Genomic DNA, 18,429 nt, shown 5'->3' with positions numbered 1-18,429 from the left:
TTTTCTTGGGAGAGCTATATTTTACTGTCAGAGGTGCTAAGTACTGAGCAGTAATGCAATGACAGAGAGACATGCCCCAAAATATCTTTTCTCCTGAATGCTTGGCTAGTACCCTCAAGCTCTCTTAGAAATCCTATAAGTTTCCAATACCCTGTAATAAATCCTTGCGATTGAATGAGTCCAAGATGGATGCAGAAGATCCAGCCATCTAATCTTACTTTTAGGCTTCAGGAAGAAGGCTGAAGCAAAAGCAATTTCATCAGTGTTCTGCCCCAGTTCCAAAGACACTTACTGGAAATCCCACATTAAAAAAAAAATTCACTTACATCTCATTAGTCATAAAAACTTAGTCACATGGCCACATTTAGTTTCAAGAGGGCTGGGAAATGTCGAGGTTTAGCTGGACACATTTTCAACTCAGTAACAAAGGATATCTGTTAGTAAAGAAGAAGAGGAAAATGGATATTGGGTAGTCAGCTTGAAGTCCTTGCCACAAAAAGTATGAATTCCTTTAGAGCTCTTGATACATATTGTTAAATAGCTTTTCAGAAATATTTACACTCTTCTCATCATAGAAAATGAAAAATATACCATAGGGAAACAAACGTACATGTTCAAATGTTTAACTGTAGCCGTAAAATTGTCTCTCTGTATCAACAAATTTTTTCCACAACTATTTGAGTGCCTAAAATATGCCAGGCTCTGTTCTAGAAACTGGGAAGAAAGCATGGGACAAACATTCAAATATCCTCAGTCTCAAGAGAACCTAACTGCAAAATGTGTCATAAGAGGGACCGCGCTATGTGTATTTGGAGTTTTTAGGGGTGGCTAGTTCAATATGGTGATAGTTGATAAAAATTGTGATTTGGGTTTTGCAATGGTTGATCTGAAGTGTTCCTTTCAACATAGGTTGTTTAAATATAGCATCTGTGGTCTGTTGAAGGCACTGAGAATATGTGATAATAAAGTTATGTTGCCAGCATATGTTAGCACACAGTACAATATTTACCTTACTGTTCTCCAAGGTGCTCTTTGTGTTTAGGAATGGGGAAAGGAAGACTCTCAGTGAAACTATCTCATCTAAGAAAGTGATCCAGTTAAGGAGGTACAAGAAGTTAAAAGTGTGTGCGGGTACTTGCAGCACATCTGAAAGCAAGAAGACACGAGAGCATGGAAGGAGCTGTGAGGGGTACATTATGATGTGGGGTTGAGAAAGGATAACAGTGGCAGGAGAAGAAAAATGGTAAGTAGTATGCCTGATCATGACACTATGTAAAAGAGTTGCAATTTCATCTTATTGGTAATGGGAATCATTAAAAACATGGGAGAGAGACATGATGTTATCAGAGCAAATGAAAGGATACAGGCAAAGCTATTATTAGCACAGTGCCTGGCACCCAGTATGCAAATATAAAAATGTTAATTATAATGATAATTATTATTCCTTGATTATAAGGATCACACTGGTAGCAATGTGGAAGATGGGCTGGGGTGTAGAGGGGATAAGATTAATAAAGAGGATTTGGGCAGCTGCAGTGGTGAAAAGAAGAAGGTAGAGAAAAGAGATATTCAGGAGGAAAACAGCAAGACTTACTGGGAGATAAAATAGAAAGAAGAATCTGGGATTCCTACACAGAGGCCTGGGTATATGTTGGGTCCATTTACTAATAAAGGACATATGGGCAAAGGAATACATTCATAGGGGGAATGTGAGGTCTTGAAGATCTCCAGATATTCATGTCCTCCTATGTCCCAGTTTTCTCTTCCAACTTGAAAAAACATTGTCATGTCATCGCAAGGGCCCTGCTGGATTCAGAATCTCTGTTGGAATAATATGGGAAACAAGATCAATTGTCAGCTCACTCTCTTCTTGCAAACTGGGCCTTATTTCTTATTGGCTTTGAAACAACTTAGCTAATGTCCTAAAGGAAGCAGGACATTTGCTTGAGTGCCTTTCAAGTCTAGTTGCCGTGTAAAAATACTCATCAAAACCACGTTTATGATTTCAATTTTCCTCCACCCACATCAGGAACAGCAGGTAAGAGAGTGGAACAGCAGTGAAGGCTCTTCCTCAGCCTCAGTGATGGAGAGCAAGCTGGCCCTTTGAGAGCTCTGTGTGCACACCTGGACCATTAAAGTAAGAGCTGACAAGGATGCCCAGGACTCAAGGACAGCCTGCCTGTGGGACTAACTCCCAGAGAAGTTATCTGACAGGAGCAACTTCTTTGAGGAATAAAATCCTGGTAAAACACCTCCCTTGCTGGAACACAAAATATATATGTATATACTCATATATTCGGTATTTTGGAAAAGCATGGGATAGATTTAGAAATTCAATACACATTATTAAATTCGGTTTTACCTGCAGCTCACTTATTTTTAGGCCCACATAATTGCTTTCAGACCGTGAGCCTGCTGAGTTGTGATTTTATTTGGCTCTGCAGAGTCATTGAGATTCGACTCCAGACCCAGGGATAACAGTGCCCTATTTCCTCCAGCACCCAAGAGGGTCAAAACTGGAGGCCACACCAAAGAGAAGAGAGATGAATATTTTGGCACCTCTCTGAGTCTGTCCTTCACTCACCCAGGCCACTTGATTAAGATAAACGCAATCCACTCCCTTTCCCTGCCCCCACACTCAGGTAACAGCTTTTAGTGTCCTTTAGAAATATCAGCCTGCCAGGTAGTATAGTGAATCAGATGTGGATTAGAATCTCATTTCCCCTTCTTGAGAACTCCAAGTTAACGTCATCCCTCTGAGCCTTCAGTGTCCACACGTGTAAAATAGGGCTAAGAGTAGCACTTATAGGGGTGCTGTAAGATTGATTAAAATAACATGATGCATATAAAAGTCGCAGCACACTAACTTGTGTCCTATAACTTGTAGAGCAGTGTATAAATGATACAGATTTGAAGATAGATCAAAAGTGCATATTCAATACGGTCAGTGCATCTAGGCCAGGCTGTACAAGTTTCCAATAATAAATCACTGTATCTTAACTGAAGACTTTTCATTAGAGCCAAGATTCCAAACAAAGCAATGATGTTGGTTATCTACAGTCTTTCTGTGAGGGGAGAAACAAGACGTAATTATTTTTACAGCAGTTCCCACCAATTATTTTCAAAATACATACAACCTGATGTTTTCATCAGGGAAATCAATTTGTGCATTCTGGGGTCTTGTCTCCAGCAGTGACAATTAAAGCTGGAGAAACCACTGAGCACTGCCTCTATCTTTCCAGAGCCCTTCCTGTTCCTGGGTCAATTCCTCCTTACTCCCTGAAGATTATACCTGTAAAAACTTGAGGACTTAACACAGGAGATTCAGTTACCTTTTTTATTTTTCACTTATCTTATGTTCCCATGTTATTATACTAGAAGAATTTTAACCACCCATACACCATCTAAAACCATGTAAATGTAATTTGCAAGAAAACGTCTGATGTGTCCCTTTGGGCCTGTTTGATACAAGCTTAGTAACAGAATGTATTTTAAGTGAGTCTATTTTTCTGGCTAAAATTTTGCATTTACGCCGTGATTATATAAGAATGTGTTTGCTCTCTCCTGGGGACTGGACTTTATCCTCCATATTTCCTCTGGGGTATAGCTCTATAATGGACTGGTGGTTTTGATGACTTCCCAAAGTCCTTGCTTCTGGAACACACGATCTGGAGAGATGAAAGCAGAGGCCAAAGGCAGGAGAAAAATGCCCTGAGAACGCTGGCTTTCAATGCTAAGCTTCTAAGGACTTGGGAGCAGCAGTACCAAGCGAGTGTAGCAGACATGGGAAGAAACAGAAATTATATCTTTTTTGATGAGCAAATGATGTTCTTCAGATGAACAGAGCATGTCACACACAGGAAAGACTCCAGCCTTTCCCCATCCAGTTCATCTTTCACTCTACTAGATTTGCAGTTCTCAGATAGAGCCATGATCAGGTCAGAGCTTGACATAAAATCCTTTTGGCTTTGTAATGAATGCATCAGCCTGGCACAGGAGCCCTTAATGTTTTGCCAACCCAGCCTCATCTACCACCATTGCTCCTCACACCCTGTACTCCAACCACACTGAACGCCTTTCCCAAATTCACCAGGATTTTCCCTCTCCCAATTCTTTGCACTGGCTATTTCTTTTGCCTGCTAAAATCCCATGTATTTGTCAAGGTCCAGCTTAAATACAGTCTCCTCAGGAAAGGTCCATATGCCTAGAGCTGACATCGTCACTTTCTCTCCTGTGTGCTTGGGCCCTTTGTGGCAGACCTCTATTAAAGCATTGTACACACTCATTTGCAATTTTTTTTTCATGTCCCTTTCCCCTATTATACAGTGATATCTTCAAAGGGTAGGATGTTTTATAAATTTCATGTGCTCCAGGGTTTCAAAAATAGTGAATGAATTAAAGGATGAGTGGATGAACCAACTCAACATGAGGGGCCAGTGATGGATCTGAGAAAAGATGGGATATGAAGGAGGGGCACAGCCCTTTCCTCCACATTGTCTGGACTATTCTACTGAGTTATTCTGTAGTGAGTTTCCTGGGAGCAGATAACAACAGATCCCCAGGGAAAGTCCCTCTTTGCAGAAAGGCAGATGCACCTTAGTAGGATGAAAGATACCTTCCAGGTCGCCGACTTTCTCCATCATGCAAATTTACCAAAGAGAGGGCAGTGTGATAAGGTGTCCTCCATAGGAGTGGAGGGGAACTATGTGGGAGAAAACAAGGCACAGAGATTCTCTGGCAGAAAAATCACAGCTCTGTGGGCTGGGAAATTCTTCCACTTAAGAGTCATATGCTCTGGAATGTGCAAGGGGAAATAGTCTCAGTAGGGTCTTGACTCAGCAAGGCCTGGAATTGATGTTTGGGGCTGTTCTGCAAGGTCCTGGGGCATTTAGATTCACAGCGGTCTGAGCCGAGTTGCACACGCCAGCATGTATCAGTACAAGCCTTAAATCAGAACCGCCCGTTACACCCCCTCCCCTCTCCCTGGCTCCGAGTCCTGCCCCCCAACCTCCCCCTTCACTGCAGGCTCATTAAGGCCTTTCCCAGTGCAGAGACACTGCATTTTGGGGACTGGTGGAGCGTTTGATATTTTCCACTCTGCGTGTCAAGGGCATTTACAGTTGGCGTCAGAATGTTATGTCGGTCTGAGGAGGCACTTTGAAGTGTTTGTGGTAGAGGCCACATGTGCAAGCAAGATGTGCCTCCTCCCCATCCCTGAGGTTCCTGCTCAGCTCTTTCCCAGCATCATGTGACAATGAGCAACACTGCTTAACCCTTTACTTCTTGGTGTAGCTGGTTATGATCACTATTATTATTATTATTATTTGAAAAGGTACTTCATCTCCCCCTACATCTCAGTTTGGAAATGGTGTGGAGGCTTCTCTCCTTGTCTTCTGATCACCTCTTCTTGGAACCTTTTTCTGGATGTTTTTGCTACCACTTTGCGTGAACTTATGTGCAGAAATATATTTCCCAAGAGTACACACAAAGCAAAGGCATACCTGTTACTACTGTGTAAATGGTAAAAAAACAGTGGGATTCTTGACACTTTCCCACCAACCCAGAGCCAGTTCAGAGATGCTCAGCCACCTCCAACAGCAGGGAGCCCCCAGATGGAGCCATTGTGTTTTCTTTTTACTAAATGATAATTCACAGGTAGCCCTTCCAAAGTTACTGGTCCTATTCCTTTCCATGAAAGTCTGGGGATCTGAACCCCTGAAAAAAAATATGAGACTTTGAGAGGAAATATTATCAGTTGACCTAAGTGTCTTAGTTAGTTCTGTGGTTTGGCTCATGCAATGCAGCAGGCCTGAGACTGATGACCTCTAAAGCGCCTTTCAATGCGGAGGTTCAGCAATGCTCAGCTCTCAGGGAGCCTGGGGAGACCTTGGATTTGGCAGGATGGGCTGGGTGGAAACAAAAGGGCTCCTCACAGAGACGATAGGCGTCAGTCTCTCTTGGGATCATTTCATATTCACAAAGCACATGGCAATCCAGTGAGAGCAAAAGAGATTTTAGTGAACATAAGCCATTTTCAGACACCCAAAGACTGAGACCTTTTGGCCAAGATGCCTGGGCTCTGCTCCATCACCCAGAAAGGTCTCTGGAGATATTGGTTATAGATGAAATTATCTCACTGGCAATAACTGTTGAGCTCTTTATTTTAATTTAGGGATCTGAAGAACTGAAGAGATATGCCTTGGTAGTAGACTATCAAATACTAATAACAATTACAATGTATCAGGCAGTGTGTAAAACTATAACGTGCTAGGGAAAGCATTATCTTATTTAAAGCTCATAATAACCCTACTATTACTAATTATTCACATCAGAATTACTATCATCCACATCAGAAACACAGGGAAGTTAGTAACGTGCCCAAGGTCATATTAGAAAAAGGAGGATGTGAGACAGGGACCCAAAACTTCCTGACTCCAATCAATACCTGTGTCATTAACCTCTGTAACATAATTGTGCCTATACAAGGTCAGAGTCAGGGACCTGTTCATTTCCTAAGACAGCTCCTAGGATGCAGCCTGTCCTTAGCTCACATTTTCCTAGCTCTGAGTCAGGAGAGTTTTATAAATACCTACTGAATGAAGGAATGAGTGAATGGCACTTAACAAGCCTGGGAAAGGCACTGAACCCTGAGGCAACATCTCTCAATTTCTGTAATGAAAGCCTGCTCTGGGACATCTCCAACACAAACAGGACACTTTCCCAAAGCAGTCAGGGATTCAAGTCCTTTGGAGCCAGGAATCCATGTTTCCCTGTCCAGAAATCCCTCCCAGATAGCATGAAACTCATGGGGCTTCCTACACTTCTTTCTTCCTTTGCCACGGGCCCTAAGATTTACTGGCCTGCCAACAATTAGGCATAAAGAAAGCAGATTGAAGAGAACACCAATTTACTTAGTTTGTTAGACTAACTTTGCTGTTTGTATTTGCTCTGCCTGGGGTCAAGGTCTTCCCTAATAAATAGGGCATTGGTACTCCTGTTAAGAACCTTACGGAAGTGAGAAAAATGAAGTGGCCAAAAGGAGAGACTTAATAGTGTTTTGTTGCAAAGATGTCTTATCTTGTCAGTTGTCCCCAGGAGGGCTGCTAGCGTGGGATTAGGGGAGGGGTATGCCATGTTTTTTTTACATTGATTGGAATGAGAAACCTTTCCGGTCACTGTGTCCTAGAAATAAAATGTTTGATGTGGAATAGCATTCAAGACATGTGACCCCTAAAAATCTTACTTGGCCCAATGCTTGAACCATGTTTTCAATCAAGAAATGTTACCTTGAATCCTCTCTGTGCCTTTGACAGTGGAGACCCCAATCCAATCATTCCCTTATAAGGCTTCTCCCTTTATGTGGTTCTCTCTCCTTAACAGAGCTAATTTATTTTGTTTCCAAGATCCGGGAAAGAAAGAGATATGTTTTTCTGTTTCTGAATGGATTAATCCAAGTATTTTTATTTGTTTTAGAATTCCGTTGGCAGCTGATTCTCACAGGAGAGGCTATTGGCAGCTAAATCAATTTTAAATTAGGCATTTGTTATGATTCAGCTTACTCACAAACCTTAAAAAAAAAAAAAAAACCTTAAAGGTCAAAACTACAAAACTAACAGGACTAAGGTCTGCTTGTTTTTTCAATTAATAAAGGCAGCTGGTGGTCCTTTGCCTGCTAGTCTGTGTTACTACCAAGAATTTAACTTTGTCTTTATTCTTTGATTGTCCTTCATGTTCTTTACACGTTTTGATTCATGTCTTCTCTTTCTTCCTCTTGCTTCATATTTTCTATTGCTTCCTGACTCATATCTTTCATTCTTTACATCCCCTGACGTTTTCTCACTCAAGAGCGTATGCTTCAGATTTGACGTAGGATGGGAAATCAGTGGGAGATACTTTGCTCTGTGAAGGAGAATGTTCATTGTGAAACCAAGGACCCTGTGGGGCTGCTGGGCACAGAACTTTTTCCTGTCCCGCGTTCCTTGTAGAGAATAGATTTCAGCCTCCATGACCTTTCCTGAGTTCCAAAGGGCAGATTCAAACAGTTGCTAATCAGGGAAGGGAGAGGACGCAGAGACAAAGGAGGAGCAGTCAAGAAACCGGAGTGCAGCCTTGGGGCAGGGTCCTGGTTCTGCCTCAAGGGATACACATAACAATATCTTTGAGCTCTTCTACAGAACCATACCCCCCAACAAATGCAAGATGTTAGCATTCTTCATTCCAGAAAGGACTGCCTGAGGCCAGATTAAAGGAGTGCAGGCCCTTCACACACCCTAATCTTATTAGCAACCCCACCCTTGAACCATTGCTATAAAACTCCTCACCAAATCCTCCTGGGTTGGGACACACAGTTTCTGAGGGCATGGAGTCCACCCATGTCCCCCTTTGCCTGACAAAGCAATAAGGCTCTTCTTTTCTACTTCACCCAAAACTCTGTCTCCAAGATTTGATTCAGCATCACTGCACAGAGCCTGAGTTTTCAGCATCAATGGCAAATCACTGCCTGCAGCATTGTTCACCCTCAAGTCAGAAAACCCCCCTGGAGCTTTCACCTGAACACCTCCCTTTCCTTTGTTGTTTCCCTCTTTGTCTTCATTGTTTTTCTCTTTTTTCCTCTTTTTCTGCCTTTTAAATTTCCTCTGCTTCCTTTCCAGAGGGCATAAAAATAACTATTATTCACTAAATACTGAATATATGTTAAATATAATATTGAGCCCTTTAAGTTATCTCATTTAATCATAACTGGAATCCTTAAAGGTAAGTTATTCTTTTACCATTGTACAGGTGAAGGATCAAGTGCCTTGCCTGAGCCAGTGAGTCAATAGAATCAGGATTTTGAAACTGGAGAGAAGAGGGCAGGTCACAACCTTTAAAAGAATGATATAACCCAAGGACGTGACATAAACTAATTAGAACCAAATAGGTCCAAGATGGTGGATGAGTCAACTTCCACTAGACCTTGAGCCTCAGTATACGCTCATTATAACATATCAGCAAGCTAAACAACACACCCACAGGCACCATGGCAGTTCCAAGGCCACCACAAAGGTCAAAAAGTGAGCAATGGTCCAGTTCTTGGAAATCCTCACCCTTTCCCCAAAATAGCTAGAATACTCCTCCCACCCCTATAAAAACTGACAACCCCATACCTTAGTGCCTTTTACTTTCTGAGATGGCCCACACTCTGAGGAGTATGTTTCTCTCTAAATAAATCCACTTCTTACCTATCACTTTGTCTCTCACTGAATTCTTTCTGTGATGAGACATCAAGAATCTGAGCTTCATTAAGTCTTGAGACCAGGTGTGTGATTTCAATTAAAAGACCATGGATTCAAGTCCCAATCTGGGGTTTGGCTGGGTTCGAGTCCTGGCCCGTGGGTTCAAGCCCCAGCCCATGGGTTCAAGCCCCAACCTGAGTTACATGGTTTCAATTCCATCCTTTTCTGCCCTAGTCCTTGCTGTCTTTATAGATTATTCCATTCTCCATTCTCCTTCCGATCTCAGATCTGAAGGTCTGAGCCCCCTAGAGGGCCTGAGTTTTCAGTTTAAGTTCTGAATATCCAAGGCTTGAGACCTTGAAACTGGGCTCAAGCTTCTTCAGGGTATGGTTATGGCAGGGGTGTGCCAAGGTGAACGGGAGAATTAAGGTAGGAAGGAATCCTTTGGTTCTCCTTGATCAATGCTATTTTATTAAGATGATTTTTCCTTCTTTTAAATGCAGTTTATTTTTATCACAGCATTTTTATTTTATCTTAGGGTGTAACTCACTAAAAATGAGACTAAAAATAATTTTAATTAGAAAAAACGTTTATTTTTCTAAAAATTAGCCCATGTGCAAAACTTAAGCACCATGATTATCACTGAAAATCATTTTATTGTCACAAATTCAAATGAGGCAGTGAATAAGAACCAACTAACATTTCATGCCTTAAAAAGATTTTAAAAAATAATGATAATTTCAAGCTTAAAGGCATTAGGCCAAACACTGTAGAATATGGCAAAGTTTAAATCTTAGGTCCAGAAAATAGTTCAGAAATTTCTTTTGTTTTCACCTTGAGGGTTTTAGGGAAGGACAAAAACATCTAAAAGAAGAATTATCTACTCAGCCTCCTTTTACAAAAGTTGTATTGATAATAGCTTTACTCATACAGATTTGGTGATGACTTTGCCTGTTATAAGGTGATATTTTGCAAAAGCTAAATGGTAACTTTAGTTTCCTTCCTAGCTTGAAGCAACTTATGTTCTATGATTTCAATGCTGATAAGGAGAATTTAAATAGGAAAATGAAATTCAAGAGTTCTAAATGGACCTCAAATACTTAACCTTTATTTTTTCTTTTATTATTTTGGTGTCTACAAAGAATTCACAGTTAACACAATACTTCTAGGAAAAGACTGAATACTTTCCCCCTTTGATCAGGAACAAGAAGAGGATATCTGCTCTCAATATTTCTATTCAACATTAAAATAGAAAGTTTAGCCAAGGCAATCAGGCAAGAAAAGGGAAAAAAAGGCATTTAAATTAAAAAGAAAAAACTAGAACTATCTGTATTTGCAGATGACACAAAAAACTTTGAGCCAATAAGTCAGTTCAACAATGTGGCAGAATAAAGATTAATATATGAAAATTTTATTTTTACAGACTAGCAATGAACAATCTGAAAATAAAATTAATAAGATAATGCCATTTGTAATAGCAGTAATCACAATTGTTGGTAAGGATGTGGGGCTATTGGAACACTCATACCTTGCTGGTAGGAACGTAAAGTGGTGCAGACACTTTGGAAAATAATTCCTTAAAATGCTAAATGAAGAATTACCATTTGACCCAGCAATTTCACTAGGTATATACCCAAGAGAATTAAAACTCATGTACAGGGACTTCCTATGTGACGCAGTGGTTAAGAATCCACCTGCCTATGCAGGGAACACGGGTTCAATCCCTGCCCCAGGAAGATGCCACATGCCTCAGAGCAACTAAGCTCATGCGCCACAACTATTGAGCCTGTGCTCTAGAGCCCAGGAGCTACAACTATTGAGCCCATGTGCCACAACTACTGAAGCCCATGCTCCTAGAGCCTGTGCTCTGCAGCGAGAGGCCACCACAATGAGGAGCCCGTGCACCACAAGGAAGAGTAGCCCCCATTCGCATCAACTAGAGAAAGCCCATGTGCAGCAACAAAGATCCAACACAGCCAATAAAATAAATAAATAAATAAATAAATAAAACTTATGTACACACAAAAACTTGTACATGAATGTTTATAGTAGTGTGATTTATAATAGCCAAAGAATGGAAAGAACATAAATGTCTGACACTGATGAATGGATAAACAAAATGTGGTATATCCACACAATGGAATATTATTCAGCATTAAAAATGAATGAAGTACGATACATGCTACAACATTGATGAAACTTCAAAACATTATGCTAGGTGAAAGAAGCCAATTAGCAAAGAGCCCATGTTTTTGGATATATTTATGAGAAATATTCAGAACAGGCAAATCCATAGACAGAAGGTAAATTAGTGGTTGCCTGGGGCTAGGATATAGGAGGGGAGCAGGAGTGGAGAAATTACAGTTAGTGTATATGGAGTTTCTTCTTGGGGTGTTAAAAATGTTCTAAAATTAGATTTTTGGTGGTGATTGAACAACTTTGTGAATATACCAAAAACCACTGAGCTGAACAAAAAATGTAATGGGAGAAACATACTCTGGGCAAGTCACAATGTTAGGGGTGCAAAAATAAATATGAAATGGTCTCTGCACTACAGGGAAAAAAAGAAAAATAATTCATACATATTAAAAAGGAAAAAAATACCAATTCGCCAATTTAGTTAAATACCAATAGACAAAAGTGTGAATAAATAAGTCAGAAAACAGGAAACATATATATGGTGAAATATTCACCCTTACCATTAATCAAAGAGATACAACTTAAAACAGCAATAAACTACTTTTCTTTTTAAATAATCAACCGGAAAATTTGAATCCTGTGATGGCAAGGGTGTGGTGAAACTGGCAATCTCATATGCAGATGATATCAGTTAAATCAGCACTCTTTTGAAAAGCAATTTGGAAATATACATCAAGGGCAATGAAAATATTCATATTAGTTGACCTAATGATTCTACGTGTGGTACTCTATCTTAAAGAAATAATTTGAAGTATGAAGAAGCTATTTGAGAAAGTGGGGAGAAGGAATATTTATTAGATCCCTACTTGATGCCCAGCTCTCTACATATATTATTAGTTATGTATTCTTATCTTCATTTACAGGCAAGGAAACTAAGGTTCTGCAAAGTTAGAGCCCCTGTCCAAGGTCACACAGCTTGTAAGAGACAGAGTTGGGCTTATCTCAGATGATCCAGTCCCACTGCCACCAGGCTTTCAGCTGCAATGGTGGCTTTCCTGGGGGAAGAACACCCCTCTTCCCCCGAAGGTAACCATTATTTTACACTTGACGTTTATTGTTGCTGTATGTTTAAGATACATGTAAGTCACAGGCATTTCTATCTGTAAACTATAAGTCCCTGCATTTTTAACAAGGTATCTTACTGTTTTCCCATGTATAAAATTTTGCATGTGCATATTATTCTATATAAATGTAAAATTCTATCTTATTGTGACTTGAGTTTTTAAATTTAATACTGCATGTGAGTTTCACAGCTCACATTTCCCTAATGCAGAACAATTAGGTTGTTTTCACTTTGTTGATCTCACAGAGTTATAACAATCATCCTTGAGCATGTCTCCTTGCACACATGTGTGAGAGCTTCTCTAGAATAGACTTCAAGAAATAGATTTGCCAAGTATTAACATGTTTAACTTAAATGGTGCAATTGCTCCACAAAGTAGTTGTACCAAACTAGAGTCCTAGAGCTATGTGCTGGAGTTCCCATTTCCCCACATCTTCCCCATCTTAGTGTTATCAGACACTAAGTTTTGCCATTCCAGTAGGCATTACACATTATCTACTTACATGTAATTGAAATATTTTATAACAAAAACAAAGCAAAAGCATCAAAATTTCTTGGGCTATTTGGTTCTGGACATAGTTATCTTTTATAAAAGTCAAGCAGACATAACTAATCCACTTGATTTCCCACTGTTTAAAGAATTTCCAGAGCCTTGAACTTTCCAGTATGAAGATATTTCCTAGAATATCAAAGAGTTGTTGAATCCCACTTTATTTTGAGACCTCAAGACAGCCTAGGTTGAATTTTAAGACCTTCCACACAGAAGTTATGTAATCTTGGACAAGCACCTGAAAATAGAAACAAACTCATATTTATCCCAAAAGGTTGCTGAAAGAAATAAATGAAATAAGTAGTAAACTTAGTCCAGTGTCTGGTCAAGTAAGAACTGAGTAAGAGTAAGTGATACTACTAATACTATTAATAATAATATTGAAATAGTATTTAGTCACCACATTCCAGATGATCCTGAAGCACCTTCCACACTTGGTTCAAAAAAGGATTTTCTATGGCATCAAATTTTTTACACATTTTAAATAGAAATCCTGGTTGTCATGGTGAGGAATAAGAAAATCAAACTCCTTGCTTTGGTATTATTTCTAAGGCCAGGGCAAAACCCTAAATCATTATGTATGTAAACCTGGAATATTTCTTAGTGATTAAATTAGTTGATATAAGGGTTAAATACTGAGAATAGCACTTGGTACTTTGTGAGCACATGTCAGCTTCTCTCCTCTCTTCAATATTTTGTGTCCTGGCACAAATCTAGGTTTGTTACCAGATTGGGCTGTATCTTCAGTTAGGTATAGGGAAGGAAGTCAGTAAATAAATTGAAGCTACTCAAAACTAATCACTATGAATTATTTGATCGTAAAGAAGGCCTTTCATGGAGAAATTATGCTGATCCTCCAGAAAGCGGTCACCACATTTTCTTGGCCATGCTACATAGAGCACACTTGGGAACTGTTCATGTGAAAACCTTGGCTGGTAGCTTTGTCCAGTGGCCTGGAATTGATTCTGACATTGGAAGGATTATAAACCAGTATTGTACATGCCAGGCTACTCAGCATAACTCAGCAAACACACCAACTCTTCCAGAAGGCAAGACAAAAATTCTTGGCCAATAATCCGTATTGATATTTATATTTTATTTCATGGATAATATTGAGTTCAGTAGAATTCCCTAAAAATAATTCGTAAAGTTCCCACTTTTATTTCACATATTCCAGTGCAACCAGAATATCTCTCTGCAAATTTTTGGCCGTAGTAAACTCTAGAATCTTTGTGAAGGGAACAATGAAAACTTGGATGGATGTCATGGTCAAATTTAGATCTTATCATCCTTGAAAAAAATAATAAGGCTAAAAGAATGCTGTATACAGTATGCAGCTTGGATCCAGTGATAAATGTTTTGGAATCCTTTCTGCATGGAGTCTGAAAAAAATCTATTACCTAAAAGTTTTAAGTATTTTTCTGCTTTCTGGAAAGTAGAACCTTGACATAAAGTTTGAGGCAGTGCATCCCTTCGACCTGGGATAACTTTACCAAGAGATTTACTTAAGCAAACAAAGAAAAAATATCTTTCCTGGAATGGAGATTGTTGAGTCAATGGGACTCCAAGGAGTGAAACTGCTTTCCACAATAATGAAAAAGGTTGGAACTAGTGGAGACAACAATGCATTTCTGGAAATTATTTTCTTTAGAGGAATATTTCTTTCCTGGGTATGTATTAGATTACACTGCTTAGTCTTAGACTCATGAATGTATGTTTATGTTGTTGAATAACCCTTCTCACATTGCTGGCCATAGTGACCAAGCATAAAGCAAATTAATTTAAAAAAATTATCTTATATCTTTTTTAACCAGTAGACTGTCTTGCTTTTCGGAGGAAGATAGCATGAGCAGCTACTCCAACTATGTCAACTAATGCAGAATAACATTTAATATTTATCACCCTGTATTATAATCTTTACAGCATTTATTCTACGCTTCTATTTCTTAACATCTCCCTTGACTCTCCCTCTTTTCAGTTAAGATAACATTAGCCTTTATAACCCCCAAATGATGGAAACTTATCACAAAGTCTAAGAGAGGTGTCCCTAAACACTGGCCAGGTCTTCTCCACTGTGATTCAAGGATCCAGGATCCTTTTGCCTTCAGGCTATGCCATCTTTATCGTGTAGATTCCAAGTTACCATGTTCATCTGCATCACACTTTTCAAGGGAAAAAGCATGGCTGTTGAAGCACAGGATATTTTTATAGCCAGGCATTGAGGTAGTATATTTCACTTCCACTCAGATTCCACTGGTTAGAAGGCAATCATAAGACATAGATTTAATAGAAGCCTAAAAGATATACTCTGTGTGCCTAGGAACAAAAGTAAATGGGTTTGGCTAACAGCTGGCCAGTGTCAAGTCACACAGTCTTTGTTTCTTCATCAATCAATTTTTTCTTTTCATTGGAAGTTTGCAATTGTCTTTGGGACACAACAGTTCTCATTTCTAGTTTATTGCAAGCTGAGGCAGGTGGGGGTTTTCATATTCTTGAAGTCAGAGGAATTAATTTGCATGCAAAAGTTTCTTATAGCTACACGTGTGTCTAGTCTTTATGATTACCCATTGCAGATCAGGAGCCAAGATCAAAAAACATAGAGACAAGTGGAAGCATGATTCTCCCCACCTGTGGGCTGAAGAATAAAGAAGGACGCCAGATTGGCATTGCTAAAGCCCAACCTGGATTTGGCTGTTGGTCTTAACTCATGGGGTGTGGTAAATAGATTCAAAATTAGGGCCAGCTGAATTATTACAAACAAACCTCAATTATCTCTGTATAGACTGAGAGGATCATCTTTAATACTTATAAATTAATCAGAAATTTATTCTGGATTTCTGTGTATATCTACTCTTAGAAAAAATTTTTTTTCCTGCAAAAGTCAGCTTTCACAATGATATGGAGTTGGGTCAGTGTGGCTTCCTATCAATATAATTGAGTTCACTGGGGCTGGGTCACATAAACTGCACAGCACAGATAGGCTAGCGTGGCATCGCAGTGTTGATTAAGAAGGCCATCCTAAATGAGGGCGCGTCAACTGCAGAGCCTGGAAGTGCATCCCACTAGTGCTGTCCGACACTGGCTTTTCAATGACACCTTCTGCTGACTCTCAGGAACCACAAAATGAACAATTGCAATATGTCCTCACTTTGCTGCAAAGGAAGGACCTGGATTTTTACATACATGAATAATGTATAGAGACCGATATTAAATATTCTAAATGACCAAGAGAGGTGAACTTGTTTATAGGCGCAATGACAATAACTTCTTAAATTTAGCAAAGCACTTTGGCAGGCTCTGTGGAGAGGTGGCAGAGGAATAGCAATGAATAAGCAGTCTAGGTAACTTTAGTGGTGTTGTGAGAGGCGATAGGAAATATATACATTTATTGATCAAAGGGTACAAAGGTTCAGTTACATAGAATGAATACATTCGGGAGATCTAATGTACAGCCTGGTGAATATAGTTAATATTGTATTGTATCCTTGAAATTTGCTGCAAATTGATCTTAAGTGTTCTCACTATAAAAAGATCATAACTATGTGAGGTGACGGATATATTAATTACATATTGATTGTGGTAATCGTTTTACAATATATACATATATCAAAACATCACATTGTACCTCTTAAATATATATAATTTTTATTTGTCAGTTATACCTCAAAAAACTGGAAAAAAGACATAAATTTAACTAAAATACATGTACAATAGTAGTGCTGAAGAACTATTAACAAGGTACACTGGCAGCAGAGATGAATGGATCATTTCTTATTAGACAATATCTAAGTGGGCTCATAGGCGAAATGAAGGAAGATTGGATTACAGATGGTGAAGATGATGCAAGAAAACTTATGAGAGCAAATTGAGAAGTAAGCAAGTTCATATGTTTGCGGAGTAGAGAGTGATCTGATTTCGTGGAAGCAATTCAGTAAATATTTATTGAGTACCTATTCTGTGTCAGATACTATTATAGGCACTTCAGAGACATGAATGAACAAAGAAGATTAAAACAAAACAAAACAAAAACCCTAGTTGAATGCTTTATAGGTGGGAGGAACACAGAGAATATAAGAGAAAGTAAGAAGATGAGTAAAAGTGTTGAGGCCAGTATATTGAGGGCGTTGAATCTTTTGCTAACAAGCCAAAGAGTCTAAGTTTAGAATATTGATTTGGAAGTCCTTGCATATATATGAGAACCAAAGCCCTGGGGTAATAAGAGGGAGAGAGGAAAACCGAGGAGAGAGTTTTGAGGAACATCAATATCAAATGAGAATAAGGGAAGAGCTGGTAGAGTGTATGAAAAGGGAATTGTCGGAACTTAAGGTCTCTGAAAGGAGGGACGGTGCCTATCTTTTCACCACTGGATCTGTGTCTAGCACAGTGCTCTCAGCATGGTCGGTGCACAACAGTCTTTTGAATGAATGCATCACTGAAAGAAACCAGGAGACAGCATTACAGATCTCAGAGCATGAAACAACTTTAAGAAGTGAACAGAGAGAACTCTCTTGCACTGTTGGTGGGAATGTAAATTGATACAGCCACTATGGAGAACAGTATGGAGGTTCTTTGAAAAACTAAAAATAGAGTTACCATATGACCCAGCAATCCCACTACTGGGCATACACCCAGAGAAAACCATAATTCAAAAAGACCCATGCACCCCAATGTTCATTGTGGCACTATTTACAATGGCCAGGTCATGGAAGCAACCTAAATATCCATCAACAGAGGAATGGATAAAGAAGATGTGGTACATATATACAATGGAATATTACTCAGCCATAAAAACGAATGAAATTGGGACATTTGTAGAGACATGAATGGACCTAGGGACTGTCATACAGAGTGAAGTAAGTCAGAAAGAGAAAAACAAATATTGTATATTAACACATATATGCAGAATATAGAAAATGGTACAGACCTGTTTGCAAGGCAGAAATACAGACACAGATGTAGAGAACAAACATATGGACACCAAGGGGGGGAAGCAGGGGTGGGTTGGGGTGGGATGAATTGGGAGATTGGGATTGCCATATATACATTACTAATAAGAAAAAAATATATCAAATTGTACACTTTAAATATATGCAGTTTATTGTATGTCAATTATATCTCAATAAAAGTTCTTAAAAAAAAACGAAGTGAGCAGAAAAATCTTTCTAAATACTAAATCAGATAAGTAACTCTGCTGGATGTTCTGTTTTCTCCTCACAGCCTCGAATCAATTATCCACGCTTCTCTGCCCTGTTCTCTATCCTTTAGAAAACTGACCTCTACAAATTGCATTACCTGGGCTTTCTTGCCTTCTGCTGAGTTTGGGTTAAACAATGAAATACACCAGAAGGACATCAACGGGTAAAAGAAGAGTGAAGTAAGAAATTTCTTCTCTGCTCCCTCGC

The sequence above is a fragment of the Hippopotamus amphibius genome, chromosome 3 (genome assembly GCF_030028045.1).
Source record: "Hippopotamus amphibius kiboko isolate mHipAmp2 chromosome 3, mHipAmp2.hap2, whole genome shotgun sequence".
Classification (NCBI taxonomy): domain Eukaryota; kingdom Metazoa; phylum Chordata; class Mammalia; order Artiodactyla; family Hippopotamidae; genus Hippopotamus; species Hippopotamus amphibius.
This window is presented reverse-complemented; position numbering follows the sequence as displayed.